Source organism: Sapajus apella, unplaced genomic scaffold (assembly GCF_009761245.1).
Source record: "Sapajus apella isolate SASKATOON/1434 unplaced genomic scaffold, GSC_monkey_1.0 scaffold206, whole genome shotgun sequence".
Classification (NCBI taxonomy): domain Eukaryota; kingdom Metazoa; phylum Chordata; class Mammalia; order Primates; family Cebidae; genus Sapajus; species Sapajus apella.
In genome coordinates this window covers 87,357-105,869 of record NW_022437146.1, presented here as the reverse complement: position 1 = coordinate 105,869, position 18,513 = coordinate 87,357, and the positions used below count along the sequence as shown (strand labels likewise).

General features: G+C 45.3%; 1 protein-coding gene and 1 long non-coding RNA gene across 8 annotated transcripts in view; one reads left to right on the top strand and one right to left on the bottom strand.

The window, feature by feature from the left end:
- The window catches only part of CANX (calnexin), a 56,768-nt gene that overhangs the window by 34,078 nt on the left and 4,177 nt on the right, over positions 1-18,513 (bottom strand). The window contains exon 1 of one of the 7 annotated variants that reach the window (XM_032270222.1): positions 5,524-5,715. The exons of 3 other annotated variants lie outside the window; for them this stretch is intronic. The gene's annotated coding sequence lies outside the window, so the exon portion shown is untranslated. Of the gene's footprint in view, positions 1-4,854; positions 5,388-5,489; positions 5,716-18,513 lie in introns of those variants that run through there. 3 more of the 7 variants (XM_032270225.1, XM_032270223.1, XM_032270228.1) reach the window with 3 other exon arrangements.
- LOC116544126 overlaps positions 2,464-18,513 on the top strand; it is a 21,594-nt gene continuing 5,544 nt past the window's right edge. Inside the window, exons 1-2 of the long non-coding RNA XR_004265827.1 lie at positions 2,464-2,602; positions 13,057-13,060. This is a non-coding gene — a long non-coding RNA (uncharacterized LOC116544126). The remainder of the gene's footprint in view (positions 2,603-13,056; positions 13,061-18,513) is intronic.

Sequence of the window (18,513 nt, the reverse complement as noted above, 5' to 3'; positions counted from 1 at the left end):
AAAAAAAAAAAAAAAAAAAAAAAAAAAAAAACAAACAAACAAACAAACAAACAAAAGAAGAAAGAAAGAAAGAAAGAAAGAGAAATGAAATTTGAGCTCTAATTCCTTTTACCCCTGAGAAATTATTTAGAGAGACAGAAGAAATGACTTAACAAGACAGTCTCACTCTGTCACCCAGGGTTGGAGTGCAATGGCGTGGTCTCGGCTCACTGCAACCTCCGCCCCCAGGTTCAATTAATTCTCCTGCCTTAGCCTCCAGAGTAGCTGGGACTACAGGCCCGTGCCACCACACCTGGCTAGTTTTTGTATTTTTAATAGAGATGGGGTTACACTATGTTAGCCAGGCTGGTCTTGAACTTCTAACCTTGTGATCCGCCTGCCTGGGCCTCCCAAAGTGCTTGGATTACAGGCATGAGCCACTGCACCTGGCATCGTTCTTGTTTTATAAAAAATATTAAGTGATAGCTAGGCATGGTGGTTCACACCTGCAATCCCGCCCAGCACTTTGGGAGGCAAGACAGGCAGATCGCTTGAGCCCAGGAGTTCCAGACCAGCTTGGGCCACAAGGCACAACTTCATCTCTACAAAATACACAAAAATTAGCCAGGTCCTGGTGACGCCCACCACTTGTGCTGGCTACCTGGGGTGGGGGTGGGCTGAGGCAGAAGGATCAGCTGAGCCTTGGGAGATCAAGGCTGCAGTGAGCCATGATTGAACCACTGCATTCCAGCCTGGGCAACAAAGTGAGACCCTGTCTCAAAAAAAAAAAAAAAAAAAAAGAAAGAAAGAAAGAAAAAGAAAAAAATTAAGTAAAATAGGCAGTGCATTATTTTTAAAATGAGGCAGTCCTTCAGGTAAACTATTCATTTACCAAATACATCCTTTTAAAATGTTAAGTTTTGTGGGTTGTAGGCACCGTAAGTAGTCTAATATTCCCCCCCATAAGAACCCCAGAAGGTTCTATCATTCCAATATCACAGGTGAGGAAACTAAGACTAAGAGAAGTTATATAATCTGTACAAGGTCACAACTAGAAACACACAGTAGTGTGCATGAACAGGAACACAAGTTGGCTCAAGGAACACTGGTTAATTACTGAATAACTTGTCAACTTCTGGGCCTCGGTTTTGTTGTATCTAAAATAGTAACGACAATATATACCTCTTAGAATCATTTTATGACCAAAATATATATAAAGTACTACAATAGTGCCTGGTTTACAGCATGCACACAATGTTAGCAGTGATTTTTATTACTAGATATTACTCAGTAACATATTTTGTTAAATTTTAATGGTTCTTTAAACGCTAAATTTAATGGTTCCTGTAATTCCAGCACTTTGGGAGGCTGAGGTGGGCAGATCACCTGAGGTAAGGAGTTTGAGACCAGCCTGGCCAACATGGTGAAATCCCGTCTCTATTAAAAATACAAAAATTATCTGGGTGTGGTGGCGGGTACGGCAATCCCAGCTATTCGGGAGGCTGAGGCAGGAGAATCGCTTGAACCTGGGAGGCAGAGGTTGCAGTGAGCTGAAATCTCGCCATCGTACTTGCCTGGGTGACAAAGGCTAAACTCCAGCTCAAAAATAAAATAAAATAGGCCAGGCACAGTGGCTCACGCCTGTAATCCCAGCGCTTTGGGAGGCTGAGGGAGGAAGATTACCTGAGCTTGGGAGTTGGAGACCAGCCATGACCAACATGGAGAAACCTTGTCTCCACCAAAAACACAAAATTAGCTGGGCACGGTGGCACAAGCCTGTAATCCCAGCTACCCTGGAGGCTGAGGCAGGAGAATCACTTGAACCCAGGAGGCAGAGGTTGCCATGAGCCGAAATCACGTCATTGCACTCCAGCCTGGGCAACAAGAGCAGAAGTCTGTCTCAAAGTCAAAATTAAATAAATAAATAAAATAAAAAATAAATCTAAGCTGGGTGAGGTGGCTCATATCTGTAATCCCAGCTACTAGGAAGGCCAAGGCAGGCGGATCACTTGGCCCAGGAGTTCAAGGTTCCAGTGAGCTATGATCATGCCACTGCACTCCAGCCTCGTCAACAGCACAAGATTCTGTCTCTAAAAACAAAATAAAAAAGACAAATCTATACTGCCTTACATTTTTAGATTTTGTTTTCCATTAACAAGAACATTAGAATTGATTTTTCCAAAGCATTTTCATTTCTCCTGTAAACTTTACAGTAGGTTTAAGGTGTGAATACCCAGAAATCATATGCTGACGATTCTTTAAATTCTTTTTTTTTTTTGGGAGATGGAGTTTCGCTCTTATTGCCCAGGCTGGCGTGCAGTGGCACAATCTCAGCTCACCACAACCTCCTCCTTCCGGGTTCAAGTGATTCTCCTACCTCAGCCTGCCAAGTAGCTGGAATTACAGGTTTGCGCCACCATGCTCAGCTAATTTTTTGTATTTTTAGTAGAGACGGGGTTTCTCCATGTTGGTCAGGTTGGTCTCGAACTCCTGACCTCAGGTGATCCACCCACCTCACCTCCCAAAGTGCTGGGATTACAGGAGTGAGCCATCATGCCTGGCCTAAATTCCTTAAAACACGAAATTCTGAAATAATGTTTATAACACATGGCTCAGCTTAAAAGTACATCTGCTGCAGTAACAAAGCATTCAACCAGGACTTTCCTGACAAGTTTTACCATAAGCTATTTGTTTTGTTTTGTTTTTTTTGAGATGGAGTCTCACTCTGTCGTCCAGGCTCGAGTGCAGCGGAGTGATCTCAGCTCACTGCAACCTCTGCCCCCCAGGTTCAAGCGATTCTCCCGCCTCAGCCTCCCACAGGCGTGTGTTACCATGCCCAATTTTTTGTAATTTTAGCAGAGACAGGGTTTCACTGTGTTAGCCAGGATGGTCTCAATCTCATGACCTTTTGATCTCCCCGCCTCAGCCTCCCAAAGTGCTGCGATTACAGGTGTGAGCCACCATGGCCGGCCATGTTTAGGCACTTTTATTATTTCCTAGGAGTTGTTATGAACTGCCAATTCTATTTGCACAATTCATTACACTTTTTTTTTGTTTTGAGATGGAGTCTCACTGTCACCCACCTGGAGTGCAATGGCGCAATCTTTGCACTGCAACCTTTGCCTTCCAGGTTCAAGAGATTCTCCTGCCTCAGCCTCCTGAGTAGCTGGGATTACAGGCACCTGCCATCACACCCAGCTAATTTTTGTTCCGTATTTTTAGTAGAGACAGGGTTTTACCATGTTGGCCAGGCTGGTCACCAACTGCTGATCTCAAGTAATCTGCCCACCTCAGCCTCCCAAAGTGCTTAGATTATAGGTGTGAGCCACTGTGCCCAGCCAATTCATTACTTTTTTTTTTTTTTTTTTTTTTTGAGATGGAGACTCGATCTGTAGCCCAGGCTGGAGTACAGTGGCGTGATCTCAGCTCACTGCAACCTCCGCCTCCTGGGTCCCGGTTCAAGCAATTCTCCTACCTCACCCTCCCAAGTAGCTGGGATTACAGGTATGAGCCACCATGCCTGGCTAATTTTTGCTTTTTAGTAAAGAAGGGGTTTCACCATGTTGGCCAGTCTGGCCTTGAACTCCTGACCTTGCGATCTGCCCGCCTCAGCCTCCCAAAGTGCTGGGATTACAGGTGTGAGCCACCGCCCCTGGCCTCATTACAATTTTTAAAGTAGTTTCATGTTCACCATTTGATCGGCCCCCTAAAGGTAAGGCACCAAGGAGATTCCTCATTGCTATTTTAAAGTTATGGAAACCAAAGTGGAACAAAAACTAGTTACCACATGGGGCCCACAATTCAAGTCTCATGAGCCTGCAATTCATGCTTACCAACTGCTACTTCATTCCCTTAAGCTGTTTTCCAAGGGCAAAGAGAGCTCTAAAAGGATGCAATAGTGTGACTGCCAAAACGGCAGCAATGACTTCTATCAAAACATTTACCCCTTGTGGCCCTGAGAAGATAACGTGCTAAATGAACTGTAGAGTCAAGATATTAAGGTGTGGGGGAATGTTGACATCCATCTGCAGATAGGTCAGAAAATTTCTGTTGTGCAAACATTCACCCCAACACACAGTTCACTCGAGCATTCTCATGATCCAGTTACCTGGCTGGTTTGCACACCCTGGTTGATGCAAAGGAGAACTCACACATAGTCCTTTACCTCTGCTCTAAGTATAATTATACCAAATGTACAACAGTTGATCAACATGGCAGTTGATTCTATTCATGACCCTCAAACAATGCTGGGAAAAGACTGAGATACAGAATGATTTTAAAGGTCATTAAAATTCTTTCCCCTTAAAAAAAAAACTCTACTTATTAAAAAAATAAGTGAAATCTTCCATTTCATAAATTAGAGGTAAAAAGACTTAACTATGGTTCATCTTTTCCTCTCAAGCTTTTAATATTAAGCTCAGTTTAACTTCCCTCAACCAGCAAATCACTTGTGTCATGCCCAGCAGTTAATACACAACGCCCAGTTTCTTCCCTCACCTTAACTGTGACTTCAGGTCCTGAGAAACAGGACTTAACCAGTTCAAAGACTAGGATGGCAGCGTAGTGGTTCAACGCCTTCCAGATTATGATGTATTGCAGTAAATATCGAGCAGTTACTAAATGTCGAACTTCCCTGTCTTATTTTGTAATTTATCTTAATTCTCACAAATCCATCAGGTATTATTATATTCATTACTTGACAAGAACGGGGGGCACAAAGGGTAAGAAAACTGCCGAAGTTCACATAGCAACAAATGACCAATGAAAGACTTGAGCCAGGGCCTTAACGTTAACCACTGCATTGCCTAGCCCTGAACTATAATCCCAGCACCATCATTAAACTAATCGCATGACCTTGGGCCAGTCATTTCATACCTCTAGGCCTCCACTGTAAAGAGGTGCACTAGAGGAACTTTGGGGTGCTTTCCTGCTTTTAACGCCCTGTCAATCTCCGACTGCATACTCCCCTCCCGAATAGGTGCTGTAACTGTTAAGACTTAAGTTTCTCAACCACTGCGTGTTCTCCTTCTAGTACATTCCCCTTTCTCTTCAGGCAGCTGGAGACCAGTCTTCGCTTTGGATTTTCAAATATTAAATTGTAACGCTAATCCTAAACATTCTCTCTCGATCTAATAACACCCTTCCCTACTAGTAGGAGTACCTAGTAGGCCGGATTCCATTCTACACTTCTACCCGGTTACTTCAGCCCACCTCGCGGTTGCCCAGGCAGCCGGCAAAAAGGCCTAAGAAAGCCCTAGAAGCAAAGCCATAGGTATAAGTCAGCTTTCCCAGCGGTCAAAGAAGGCTGTAGGGCACCTGCCACGCCTCCCGACCCCGGCGGTTCGGCCTGGGCCGGCTCCCGAACCAAAGAGACCCACATTCGGGCCTCCCAGCTCACGGCCGGCGCATCGGCAGGGCCTGGGCCCTCGAGAGCCAGCCCGACCCCTCAGTCCCCGGCCACGCCCGACCCCTCAGCCGCAGCAGCGCTCCCAGCACCCCCAGGTCCTCCCAGGCCTCAGGACGCGCTCAAGTCTCCCGTCTCACCTCCAGCCTCCCGGGGACAGCAGGGGTGCCTGTGCCTGGTCCCGGCCGCACACCTGGCCCGGCGCTGCAGTAAAGACAGAGGCGGAGGCGGTCCGACCGTCACGTGTCGCAGAACCAAGAGGCCTCGGCCACCGCTGCCGCGCGAGCAAGCCCCACCGCACGAAGCCCGGCCCTGCGTCCGCCCCTAGCCCCTGAGTAGCCACAGCCGGCGCCAAGTCCCGCCCTCCCGCGCAAGCCCCGACATCCTGTTGGCCGGCGTGGGCATCGCTCTACGCACCTTCCCGTACACCCCCTACGGCTATTCTTCGTGGAGTGTGAGGATTGGCCGGGAGTGAGGCAGGAAGTTGCTGTTGGTTGGGCGGGAGGTGAGGGGCGGGCCACGCTGGATCGAGACCACCGGGCGCGCGCGTACCGGGGCGGGGCTGGCTCGGCAGGCGTTCCCGCGCACGGTTGCCTTGGTGCCTTCGGGGGCGTTCCAATCCAACCCCCGGTGACCCTCACCGGTCTGGCTCCTGGGGCAGAGGCCCGGGACCCTTCGCGCGCCCTTCGGTAACAGGGCAAATGCCAGCTGGCAGAAGGGGTAGGAGTCCGATGATCGGCCAACAAGGAGGGCCGTTTGCAGAGAACGCGGGCCCCGACGGGCATAAGCAGAACCCACGGCGGGCGCCTGGCTGGCCTGGCGTGCACTGCACCGCGCTGGGTGGGCCGGCGCCGCAGTTCCTGCGGAGTCATGGCTCGGCCCAGTAGCCTGCGCAGCCTCGTTGCACAGTCCAGAATAATATAATCCGAGGTTATTTGAACTTTCAATTTATGGTGTTTCCTGAAGTGAGATTAGGTTTCTGGGCAGAGAGATACAGGGATGACAGGATGAAAGAAAGGATGGTGCCATGGAAAGATTTAAGATAAGCCACCATCTTAGTAACTCACTCTTAGCACGTCTTCAGTTTTCCGTATGTTGAGAACCTCACGAAAGCCGGGCGCTGTGGCTCACGCCTGTAATCCCAACACTTTGGGAGGCCGAGGCGGGCGGATCACCTGAGGTCAAGAGTTCGAGACCAGCCTGGCCAACATGGTGAAACCCCGTCTCTTAAAGAAAAAAAAAAAAAAAAAACTGGTTAAAAAAAATAATAAAATAAAGAACCTCACAAAATGGAAGTGGCCCAGGGTTTTTCTAAACCTTTAGAGATCCTGACCTCTTGGTTCTCCATTTGTTTGGACACCCAAAGGCTTGAATACTAGGGTGGAAAACACTAGAATCACAGAGCGTATCACTGACCTGAAAAGCCTTCTTGCCACCTGGAAAGGGAAGAAAGGCAGGGTTTGGTGTTTGCATGAGTTAGTATCCTCCATCCCTCAACCCCCCAATTTTTTTTTTTTTTTTTTTTTTTTAAATCAATACCTGCTCTGTCGCCCAGGCTGGAGTCCAGTGGTGCGATCTTAGTTCACTACAACCTCCATCTCCCTGGTTCAAGCGATTCTCCTGACTCAGCCTCCCAAGTAGCTGGGATTACAGGCATGCACCACCACGCCAGGCTAATTTTTGTGTTTTTAGTAGAGACGGGGTTTCATCACATTAGCCAGGCTAACCTCAGGTGATCCGCCCCCCTTGCCTCCCAAACTGCTGGGATTAAAGGCGTGAGCCCCGACGCCCGGCCCTCAGCCCCAAACTTTGTGTAGGAGAATTTTGCTTTCCTGTCTACCTGGGGAAGCAGCTATTCAAAGCAGAATAAAAATCTGGATGCCACATGTTCCAAATAATGGGCTTAAAATGTAGTTACTGGAACCACATTCGTGAGCAAAAGAGCTACTCCAGTAAAGGTAAGTCCCAAAAGATTGTGGTACTGTAGAGAATTTAATGGGATTCTGAGGGGAGAAACTACCTCCATCCAGAATGGCTGGCAAAGAAGTTAGAATTGGCTGGGTGAGGTGGCTCTCCCTATAATCAGACCACTTTGGGAAGATGATGCAGGAGGATCATTTGAGCCCAGGAGTTCAAGACTAGCCTGGGCAACATAGTGAGACCCCGTCTCTACAAAAATAAAAAAATTAGCCTGGTGTGATGCACACCTGTAGACCCAGATACTAGGAAGACTGAGGCAGGAGTATCCCTGAGCCCTGGTTGAGGAGGCTGCAGTGAACCAAGATCATGCCACTGCACTCACCCTTGGCAACAGAGTGAGACCCTGTCTCTGAATAAATAAATAATAACAAATAGATGTTTTATATGAGCACCGTTTGTGAACTCCAATGCAATTACAATAGTAATATCAACCTGGATCACCATAACAGATATAATAATAATGAAAACATTTGAAATATTATACAAATTCCCAAAATGTGACACAGAGACCAGAAGTGAGCACGTGCTGTTGGAAAAATGGTGCTGATAGACTTGCTTGATGCAGGGTTGCCACATTCAATTTGTAAAAAGCACAGTATCTGTGAAAAGCAATAAAGTGAAGTGCGGTAACAGGAAGTTTACGGCTGTGGAGCAACAGCCAAGATTTAGTGTTATGTGAAAAAGCACACAGAAAAGTGTGTTTCCTTTCGTACTGAAAAAGATGTATTCTCATACATGTAAGCTTGGCCAAATACGCTTACTGGAAAGATACACAAGAAACTGCTAGGAGAGGTTAACACTGGAGAGGGGACCTGAAACCCTAGAAGCAGAAATGATACTTTCTTGGCCAGGCGCAGTGGCTCATGCCTTTAATCCCAGCACTTTTTTTTTTCTTGTAGAGATGGGCATCTCGCTCTGTTGCCCAGGCTGGCCTCCAACTCCTGGGCTAAAGCAATCCTCTTGCCTCAGCCTTCCAAAATGTTGGGATTACAGGCGGAAGCCACCACAGGGGAACTGAAATGATAGTTTTTGCTTGTTTGCTAACGGCTTTCTTTTTTTATTTTATTTATTTAGTTAATTTATTTTTTTAAAGATGGGGTTTCTCCATGATGGCCAGGCTGGTCTTGAACTCCTGACCTCAAGTGATCCACCCACCTCGGCCTCCCAAAGTGCTAGGATTACAGGTGTGAGCCACTGCGCCCAGCCTCTAACAGCTTTCTTGAGAATAGTATCACATTATACAACTATGTATATACAGTTAGTTATATGTATACAAATAGTATACAATTCGGCCAGGCATGGTGGCTCATGCTTGTAATCCTAGCACTTTGGGAGGCCGAGGTGGGTGAATCACCTGAGGTCAAGAGTTCAAGACCAGCCTGGCCAACATGGTGAAACCCCTTTTCTACTAAAAATACAAAAATTAGCCAGGCATAGTGGTGCACACCTTTAGTCCCAGCTATTTGGGAGGCTGAGGCAGGACAATTGTTTGAACGCTGGAGGCGGAAGTTGCAGTGAACCAAGATTGTGTCACTGCACTCCAGCTTGGGTGACAGAGCAAGACTCCATCTCAAAAAGGAAATGATACCTTTAACATGCATATATGATTTTTTTCAACAAAGAATCAGGCCGGGTAAGGTAGCTCATGCCTGTAATCCAGCACTTCGGGAAGCTGAGGTGGGTGGATCACTTGAACCCAGGATTCAAGACCTGCCTCTACAAAAGATACAAAAATTAGCTGGGCATGGTGGCTTGAGTCCCAGCTACTCAAGAGGCCGAGGTGGGAGGATCGTCTGAGGCCAAGAAGTCAAGGCTGCAGTAAGCTGAGATCAGGCCACTGCACCAGAGTGACACCCTGTTTAAAAAAATAAAGACAGTTTAGCTTTAGCTTTTGCACTAATTTTTTTAGAAAAAGGCAGTATATTTAAAACAGGAAACAAAATCATTGATCCATTTGTCCTTCGTATCCAGCTTGTTCTCATAGCTTATCTCTCCACCCTTCCCTCAAAGCCACCCTCATACTTGCTCATGCCTGCTTTTTGCTTGAAGGAGAAAGTGGGCACACAGAGGGAGCATCCACATTTTTATCCATTACTTTTTCTGACAAACAGTTTATTTATTCCTCCTTTTCCTCTTCTTCTTCGTCTTCCTCTTCCACCTTTTTCCAGGCAACTTTAGCCGGACCCTTTGTGCCATCAAACTTTCTTTTCAACTTACAGTCAGCAACATCATTCTCATACTTCTCCTTTGGCTTTCACACCTAAGGCTGCTTTTCACTGTCATTTAACCTGTTCCACATCTCACCCAGCTTTTTTGCCACGTCTCCAATAGAGATGCCAGGGTTTGTGGATTTGATTTTGGGGCAGAATTTCAAACAGAACAGGAAGAATCCAGACGGTGGCCTTTTGGGAGCATTAGGATCATCCTTCTTGCCTCCCTTAGCTGGTCCATAACCCTTCATTTCCCGATTACAGTGCACTTTATCTGCCTTTGCCATTTCATCAAATTTAGACTTCTCTTTACCAGACATTATCTTCCACCTTTCAGAGCATGTCTTGGAAAATTCTGCAAAATTGATAGGGTTTTTCTTCTTATGTTTTCTGCACGTCTGCACAAAGGCATAAACAGACATCTTTCCCTTTGGTTTCTTGGAGTCATCTTTGGTCATCCTGACCGTATTGTTTGCTCCCATTACTTTCTTAATAGTTACGCTGGTAATGGTCATTTCTCTATAGTTTCTCTATACTTATGCTAAATCTGGCATTGTCAAAATGATGGGCAAAGAAAAAGATTTATAACTATGTTTTTTTTGTTTGTTTTTCTGAGACAAAGTTTTGCTCTATCACCAAGGCTGAAGTATGCAGTAGCATGATCTCAGCTCACTGCAACCTCTGCCCCTGGGGTTCAAGCGATTCTCCTACCTCAGCCTCCCGAATAACTGGGACTACAGGCGAGTGCCACCACACCCCACTAATTTTTGCATTTTTTAGTAGAGATGGGGTTTCACCATGTTGGTCAGGCTAGTCTCAAACTCCTGACCTCATGATCCGCCCACCTCAGCCTCCCAAAGTGCTGGAATTACAGGCGTGATCCACTGTACCCAGCCAATGTAATGTTAATTGAAGCTTATTATAGTGAAGTTAAACTTTTTTTTTTTTTTTTTGGAGACAAGTTCCCGGCCAGGCTAGAGTGCAGTACAATCATGGCTCACTGCAGTCTTGAACTTCTGGGCCCAAGGGATCCTCGTGCCTCATCCTCCCAAGCGGCTAGGACTACAGGCATGCACCACCATACGTGGTTAATTTTTATTTTTTTGAGACAGATTCTCACTTTGTAGCCCAGGCTAGAGTATGGTGCACAATCTTGGCTCACTGCAACCTCCACCTCCCGAGTTTAAGTGATTCTCAAGCCACAGCCTCCAGAGTATCTGGGACTATAGGCAGGTGCCACCTCCCCCGACTAATTTTTATATTTTTAGTAGAGATTGGGGTTTCCCATGTTGGCCAGGCTGGTTTCAAATTCCTGACCTCAGGTGATCCACCTGCCTTGGCCTCCCAAAGTGCTGGGATCACCACGCCCAGCCTAATTTTTATTTTTTTGTAGAGATAGAATCTCACTTTCTATCTCTGCTCAAGGCAAATCACTTGAGCCCAGGAGTTTGAGACCAGCCTGGGCAACATGGAAAAACCCTATCTCTACAGAAAATACCAAAATTAGTGGCATGTACCTGAGTGCCAGCTACTCACAAGGCTGAGGTAGGTGGATAGATTCAGCCCATGAGGCTGATGCTGCAGTGAGCTGTGAGCATGCCACTGCACTCCACTAGCCTGGGCAACAGGGCAAAACCCTGTCTCTCAAAAAATAAAATAAAATAAATAAAATAAAATAAAATATAAAATATAAAATAAAATAAAATAGTAGAGACAGGGGCTCTTTGTTGCCCAGGCTGCTTCAAGTGATCCTCCTACACTGGCCTCTCAAAGTCCTGAGATTACAGGTGTGAGCCACTGTGCCCAGACCTTTAAGAGCTTTTAAACTGGGGACTCTTTTTGGTTATAAGGAACAGAGACAGCCAGGTGCAGTGGCTCACGCCTGTAATCCCAGCAATTTGGGAGACCGAGGCGGGCAGATCATTTGAGGTCAGGAGTTTGAGACCAGCCTGGCCAACATGGTGAAACCACGTCTTTACTAAAAATACAAAAATTAGCCGGCATGGTGGCACATGCCTGTAATCTCAGCTACTCGGGGAGGCTGAGACAGGACAATTATTTGAACCCGGGAGGCAGAGGTTGCAGTGAGCCAAGATCACTCCACTGCACTCTAGCCGAGGTGACAGAGCGACACTCTGTCTCAAAAAAATGAAAATAAGGAACAGAGATATACTGAAACTACCTCAAGGAAAGTATATAGGGATGTCAACCCAAGGAGAGGAAAAGAGTACTGTTTCACCTCATGCCATCCTGAGCTGGGTTTGAAGTGTAGTGGCTCTTCCCGTCTTTCAGGCCCAACTGACATCTGCTTAATCCTCCCTTTCTTGATCAGGCACTTCTTCTCGCTTTTTTTTTGGTTGTTTTTTTTGTAGAGATGGGATCTCCCTGTGTTGGCCAGGATGGTCTGGAACTCCTGTCAAGTGATCCACCCTCCGCAGCCATCCAAATTGCTGGGATTACAGGCTTGAACCACTGTGCCTGGCCCCACTCACTTTTTTACACAGCTTAGTCTGCCTGACCAAACCACCATATAGTGGCTAACATTTCAAAATATTAACCTGCCAAATAGTCTTGTTTAAATATACATAGGTCAGGCACAGTGGTTCACGCCTGTAATCCCAGCACTTTGGTTGGCTGAGGCAGGTGAATCACTTGACAGGAGTTCTAGACCCTCCTGGCCAACATGGTGAAACCCCATCTCTACTAAAAATACAAAAATTAGCCAGGCATGGTGGTGGGCCCTGTAATCCCAGCTACTCAGGAGGCTGAGGCAGGAGAATCGCTTGAACCTGGTAGGCAGAGGTTGCAGTAAGCCAAGATTGAGCTGCTGCACTCCGGTCTGGGCAACAGACATGGTCTCAAAAAAATAAATTAAAAAATAAATCAATGTGTATAAACATAAACCCACTATAATTTATAGCTCTCATGTCAATATAAAACTGTAAGTTTATAATTTTACCTATAATACAAACCAAAAAGTCAAATTAACATTTATGTTCCTTTTTTTTTTTTTTTTTTGAGATGGAGTCTCACTCTGTTGCCCAGGCTGGAGGGCAGTGGCGCGATCTCAGCTCAGTGCAACCTCCGCCTCCTGGGTTCAAGTGATTCTCCTACCTTAGTCTCCCAAGTAGCTGGGATTACAGGCGTGAGGTATCAAGCCTAATTTTTGTCTTTTTAGTAGAGACGGGGGTTTCACCATGTTGGCCAAGCTGGTCTCAAACTCCTGACCTCAAATGATCCACCTGCCTCAGCCATCCAAAGTGCTGGGATTACAAGCGTGAACCACTGCGCCTGGCCTGTATGTATTTAAACAAGACTATCTGGCAGGTTAACATTTTGAAATGTTAGCCACTATATGGTTGTTTGGTCAGGCAGACTAAGCTGTGTAAAAAAGTGAGCGGGGCCAGGCATGGTGGCTCACGCCTGTAATCCTGGGTTCAAGCAACCGTCATGTCTCAGCCTTCTGTGTAGCTGGGATTACAGGTATGTGCCACCATGCCCAACTAATTTTTGTATTTTTTGTAGAGACGTGGTTTTGCCATGTTGGCTAGGCATGTCTTGAACTCCTGGCCTCAAGTTATCCACCTGCCTCAGCTTTCCAAAGTGACTTTTGAGATTTTTTTCCTGAAATTAAAATGGAAAATTTAATTTTTTTTTCATAGAGTACCTGCAGATTCCAAGAAACATCCATGGAATTAATTTTAGGGAACATTTGTTTGAGAGCAGCTTAGGGACAGAAGCAATGGGTCCTGGCCTAGGTTACCACAAATGCCACCCCTTTGCTCCACATCCCATGTACTGCTGTCACCAAGAAACAATGATGTACAAGCTAAAGAATAAAAAAACCACTGGGCACGGTGGCCCATGCCTGTATTCCCAGCACTTTGGGAGTCCGAGGCAGGCAGATCACAAGGTCAAGAGCTGGAGACCAGCCTGGCCAACACGGTGAAACCCCGTCTCTACAGAAAATACAAAAATTAGCCAGGTGTGGTAGCAGGCACCTGTAATCCCTGCTACTCGGAAGGCTGAAGCAGGAGAATCGCTTGAAACTGGAAGGGGGAGGTTGCAGTGAGCCGAGATTGCACCATTGCACTCCAGCCTGGGCGAAAGAAAAAAAAAAGAAAAATGCAAAATGAAGGATGAACTAAAGAGGGGATGGTAAATTTGTTCTTCCTGAAAAGGCAACTTGCAAAAAAGAGGGAAAATGGAGGTGCTGAGTGAAGTGTGTGCTTTTTTTATTCTTGTTCTTTGATTTCTCTTAGTGTGTGTTTTTTTTTTAAATAGCTGTTTACCCTTTTTTTTTTTTTTTTTTTTTTGTTTGAGACAGGGTCTCATTTTTTCACCAGACTGAAATCCAGTGGTGTGATTAAGGCTTATGGCAGCCTCCACCTCCCAGGCTCAGGTGATCCTCTCACCTTAGCTGCCCGAGTAGCTGGGACTACAGGTGCCCACTACCACACCTAATTTTTCTATATTTTGTGGAGACGAGGCCTCACCATGTTGCCCAGGCTTGTCTTGAACTGGGCTCAAGTGATCCACCAGCTTTGGCCTCCCAGAGTGCTCGGATTACAGGCATAAGCCACTGCACCCGGTCAACATTTTTTTTAAAGCTGTATTAGCACAGAGAACAAACACCATGTTGTTTTAGGGATGGGCAGATGTCACTAACAGAATATCTCAGAAGCTAGACTGAAACTTCCATAGGGAAAAACAAGATTTAGCTTCCTTGGTTTGGGGAATATTCCTCTTGGTTGCCAGAAAAGACCCACTGACATTCACACCCATTGTGATTCACAGCCCCAGTGTGGTACAAATGCTTGTGATGTGGAAAAATCTTCAGGTGCTCTTCTCCTTTCCTTTCTGCCATCAGAATAAACTTTATGTCCTTCGGGTCAGACCTGTTGGGACCTGGTGGCACACCCTCCCCTTCCTCATGGGCTCCAAACTTCGTCTTTTCAGTGACTGCAATGGGGATCCTCAAAGGAACCAGGAGCTATTTTTTTTTAATTGTAAATCTTTAAATTTTGAAGTCTTCATTAGAAGTCCTCAAAATCAAGGTCTTCTTGTGAAAGGAGTTAACATGCATGTTAAGTGGGAATTACGCATCATCGCTCCTAACTTTTCTTATTCAAATAATCAAATAGGGACATTGAGGAGTAGGGGAGAACTAAGAAAAAAAAAGAACGACTTCCTTGGGTTTTGTAGCATTCTCTTTTTGGAAGTCCATGAAATAAGGGAAGTTGTATACCATTCCTGGTGGTCACCTATGATCTGTCTGAAATATGTTTTTTGTTGTTATTTTCGAGACATATTCTCCCTCTGTCGCCCAGACTGGAATGCAGTGGTGTGATCTTGGCTCACTGCAACCTCCACCTCCTGGGTTCAAGTGATTCTCCTGCCTCAGCCTCCTAATTAGCTGCAATTACAGGCACATGTCACCATGCCCAGCTAATTTTTTTTTTTAATTTTTAATAGAGACGGGGTTTCACATGTTGGCCAGGCTGGTTTTGAACTCCTGGCCTCAAGTGATCTGCCCACCTCAGCCTCCCAAAGTGCTGGGATTACAGGCATGAGCCACCACACCTCACTGAAAATTGACTTTAATAACATAGACCCACTGTGGAGAGAGAAAGAATGAATATGAATTACCGTCTTGGTTAAAATATTCCTGGGCTCTAATTCCATGTCTATCAGGCAACCTTCTTGGGGTTGATTTGAGCTCGAGTGTCCTCATGACAAGAAGAGAAAACTTTAAACAATGAGCATGAGGGTTTGTTTGTGAACACTGACATTTGAATTCTAAATTTTTTTTCTTTTTGTTTGGAGACAGGGTTTCCTTGTGTCGCCCAGGCTGTAGTGCAATGGTGTGATCTCAGCTCACTGCAACCACTGCCTCCCAGGTTCAAGTGATTCTCATGCCTCAGTCTCCTGAGTAGCTGGGATAACAGGCATCTACAACCATGCCTGGCTAGTTTTTGTATTTTTAGTGGAGACAGGCTTTCACTACATTGACAGGCTGGTCTCAACCTCTTGACCTCAGGTAATCCACCCGCTTTGGCCTTCCAAAGTACTGGGATTACAGGTGTGAACCACAGTGCCTGGCCATGAATTCTAAAATTTATATAGAAATACAAAGGACCTAGAAAGCCAAAGCAATCTTAAAAATATTATTGGAAGATTTATACTACCAGGTATCAACAGTATTGGTACAAGGATAAACAGACCAGGCAAAAGAACACAGAACACAGAAACAGCGACATCCACAGTCACATAATGAGCAAAGCTACACCTCCACAGTCATGTGATGAACAACACAAACACCACTGCAATTAGTGTGGGAAAGGCCAGTCTCTTCTGTGAATGGTGCTGAGTCAGTCTGGCATTTGTGTGAAAACAAACAAACAAACAAACAAAAAACACCATAAACAAAAATTAACTTAAAGTGGAGCACAGACCTAAATATATAGCTAAAACTATAAAACTTCTAGAATGAAACACAGGAGAAAAATCTTAGTGACTTTATGTTTGGCAAAAAGTTCATAAATATGACACAAAAAAACATTAAAAAGGAAAAAAAATGGATAAATTGGACATCATCAAAACTAAAATCTTTTGCCCTAAGAGGCAAGCCACAGGCTAGGAGGAAATACTTTTGAAATATATCCAACAAAGGACTTTTATCTAGCATTTAGTAACTGCAGGCTGTGTACAGTGGCTCACACTTGTAATCCCAGCACTTTGGGAGGCTGAGGCAGGCGGATTACCTGAGGTCAGGAGTTCAAGACCAGCCTGACCAACATGGTGAAACCCCATCTCTAGTAAAACACAAAATTAGCCAGGCATGGTGGCGCATGCCTATAATCCCTGCTACTTGAGAGGCTGAGGTAGGAGAATTGCTTGAACCCAGGAGGCGGAGGTTGCAGTGAGCTGAAATCACGACATTGCACTCCAGCCTGGGCAGCAAAAGCAAAACTCCATTTCAAAAAATAAAAAAACAAATTTACTAAGAATCTGCTTGCTGTTAAAATTTTTTTTCTTTTTTTCTGAGACAGAGTCTCGCTCTGTCACCCACGCTAGAGTGCAGTGGCACAATCTCAGCTCACCATAACCTCCACCTCCCCGGCTCAAGCAATTCTCCTGCCTCAGCTTCCTAAGTAGCTAGGATTACAGGCGTACATCACCATGCCTGGTTAATTTTCAATTTTTTAAAGTAGAGACGGGGTTTCACCACGTTGTCCAGTCTGGTCTCAAATTGCTGACCTCGTGATATGTCCGCCTCAGCCTCCCAAAGTGCTGGGACTACAGGTGTGAGCCACCACGTCCAGCCTGCTGTTAAAAATTTAAAACAGCAACAACAACAAAACAACAAAACCCCTACAATTTACACAGGCTACCACAATGGCTAAAATTAAAAAGGCTTACTAGCTGGGCTCTGTGGCTATTGCCTGTAATCCTAGCACTTTGGGTGGCCCAGGTGGGAGGATCGCTTAAGCCCAGGAGTTTGAGACCAGCGTGGGCACCACAGTGAGACCCTGTCTCAAAAACACCACCACCACTTTTAGTTAAGCAAATTTTTTAAAAAACAAGGTTTACCAAACCAAGTGTTGGCCAGGATACAGAAAAACAGAAACTTTCACTCACTGTTGGTGGGAATGTGGTGCAATCATTTTGGAAAAAGTTTGGCAGCTTCATAAAAAGGTAAACAAGCACCTGCCATATGGCCCAGCCATTCTCCTAGGTATTTACTCAAGAGAAATGAAAGCATATGTCCATGCAAAGACAACAGAAATGTTCAGGGCAGTTTTATTTGCAGTAGCCCCCAAACGGGAAACAACCCAAATGTGCATCAACAGCTGAATGGAAAAACAAATTATGTGGTGTTTCCATACAATGAAATACTATTCAGCAATAAAAAGCAATGAATTGTTAATAAATACAACAACAGTGATAAATCTTAAAATAATTATGCTGCAAGAAGCCAATGCCAAAAAATACGTACTGAGGTGGGCACGGTGGCTCACGCCTGCAATCTCAGCACTTTGGGAGGCCAAGGTGGGCAGATCACTTGAGGCTAGGAGTTCAGGACCAGCCCAGCCAACATGGTAAAACCCTTTCTCTACTAAAAATACAAAAAATAGCCCAGTATGGTGGCAGGCACCTGTAATCCCAGCTACTTGGGAGGCTGAGGCAGGAGAATCACTTTTACCCAGGAGGGCAGAGGTTGCAGTTAGCAGAGATCCCATCACTGCACTCCAGCCTGGGCAACAAAGCAAGACTCTGTCCAAAAAAAAAAAAAAATACATATATACACACACACACACACACACACATACACGCACACATACATATGTATGCATATAGAAAATGCAAATTAGTATGTAGTGATGGGAGCAGAGGAAACTTCTAGAGGTAATGGATAACTCCAGATGGATACCTTATCTTGATTTTGGGAACGATTTCACATAACAAATTATCAAAACACTTCACATTATTCATTAGAAATATATGTAGTTGATTATGTCAATTATACCTCAGTAAAATTATTACAGAAGTTTCCTAGGAGGTGACACTATCACTGGGCTCTGCCCCAGCTTTTGAGCTTTCCTGGAGCTGGGTCTGTCCCTTGAAGTCAAGTGGGTGGGCTTAACAGGTAGGATGGACTTCATTTCCTTCCACTGTCTGTACACATGGCATTTGTCCTTCAAACATGCCCAGCTACTTCCTTCCTGAACCCCCAGGTCTTCAAGGCACTGGGGTCTCCTCATTGTTTTGGCATGAATGTCAAGGGCCTTCACTGAGCACGTCTAAATTAGTTCCTACCCTCACTCTGTCCCAAAATTACTTTCTGTATTTCCATTTTGTTTTCTTCACTGTACATATCAGAACTAGTTTTTGTGTGTGTGTGTGTGTGTGTGTGTGTGTGTGTGTGTGTGTGTGTGT